Here is a 1,591-nt window from a genome sequence, read left to right as displayed (position 1 = left end):
TTTTTTTTGGTTTTTCGAGACAGGGTTTCTCTGTAGCTTTGGTGCCTGTCCTGGAACTAGCTCTTGTAGACCAGGCTGGCCTCAAACTCCCAGAAATCCACCTGCCTCTGCCTCCCGAGTGCTGGAATTAAAGGCGCGCACCACCACCGCCCGGCTCTTTCTTTTTAAACTTAAAAAAATTAAGTGTATTGATGCTTTGCTCACTTGTATATTTATTCAGCTTGTATGTGCCTGATGCTGAGGGAGGCCAGAAGAGGGTGTTAGGTCCCCTCGAACTGAAACTACGGATGGTTGTTAGCCACCATGTGGGTTCTGGGAATTGAACCCACCCAGGTCCTCTGGAAGAACATTCGGTACTCTTAACTGCTGAGCTGTATCTCCAGCCCTTAGTCTGCTTTCCTATAGCACCTAGGACCACCAACCCTGGGGTGGCACCACCCACAGGGAGCTGGAAACTCTCACATCCATCAGCAAAGGGAATGCCACGCAGGTCAGTCTGGCAGGATGATTTTCTCAGTTGAGGTTCCTTCTTCCCAAATGACTTTATCCAGCACATTAATTAATTATGCACAAAAAGTGTGCATACATGTGGACATGTGCGTGGCTTTATTTTTCAACATTTATTTATTTTATGTGTGTGTGTGTGTGTGTGTATGCATGCGAGAGCTCGTGCTCATACTCCTCCACAGCATGTATGTGAGGTCAAGGCATAACCTTTGGGAGTGGGCTTTCTTCTTCCACCATGCACTCTGCAGAAGGAATTCAGGCCTGTGCAAAATGCTGTGTAGTTGCTTTTTGTTTTGTTTTGCTTTGCTGTCAACGTGACGTAAGTTAGAAGCATTTTAGGAAGAGGAAATGCCTGTTGAAGAATTGTCTCCATCACACTGCCCTGTGGGGCACTGGCTTGACTAACGATGAGAATGTGGGTGTTGCCCCTGTCGGGCAGATGGTCCTGGGTTCTATGAGAAAGCAGGCTGGGAAAGTCAGTAGGCATGTTCCTTCATGGCTTCTGCTCCAGCTCCTGCCCTGACTTCCCTTCCTGGTGGAATGTGAGCTGTAAGCTGAAATGCTCCCAACCAGATGCTTTTGGTCATGATGTTTATCACGCAGCCGGTGCTTTTACCGTCTGATCATCTCAATGGCCCTATCTTTTAAAAAATTCTTTCCTTAATAGCTTTGATTAATTCCTGAAGTAATTTAGTGAAAAGTAAGTCCCACTGATCAGGTTAGGCACATTCTAAATAGACGATCACAGAAATAGACTGTGTACACTGTGTATAATGGCGTGAAGGATTGATTGCTTTGCTTAGTTTGGCTAAACTGTTTTTCTTTCCGAATTTCTATCCTTTGGGGCTCATGTTTGCATTCTTCTGAATGAAGTCACAACGCAGATATACAGTTTGGGAAGCATCAAGATCTGATGCTACAATGTGTCGAAAGTAGGAAGCAGCACAGGTGGCCTCCAGTCATGGCTGTCTTTATCCTGTTTGCTTGGCAAAAGGACCAAGCAAAATTCTTCAGATTCATTCAAACACATGGAATTTTTGCCTTATTGTTTTTTTTTTTTTTTTTTTTTTTTTTTTTTTTTTTT

This window comes from Microtus ochrogaster, chromosome 4, assembly GCF_000317375.1.
Source record: "Microtus ochrogaster isolate Prairie Vole_2 chromosome 4, MicOch1.0, whole genome shotgun sequence".
Classification (NCBI taxonomy): domain Eukaryota; kingdom Metazoa; phylum Chordata; class Mammalia; order Rodentia; family Cricetidae; genus Microtus; species Microtus ochrogaster.
Note: the sequence above shows the minus strand (reverse complement) of the source record.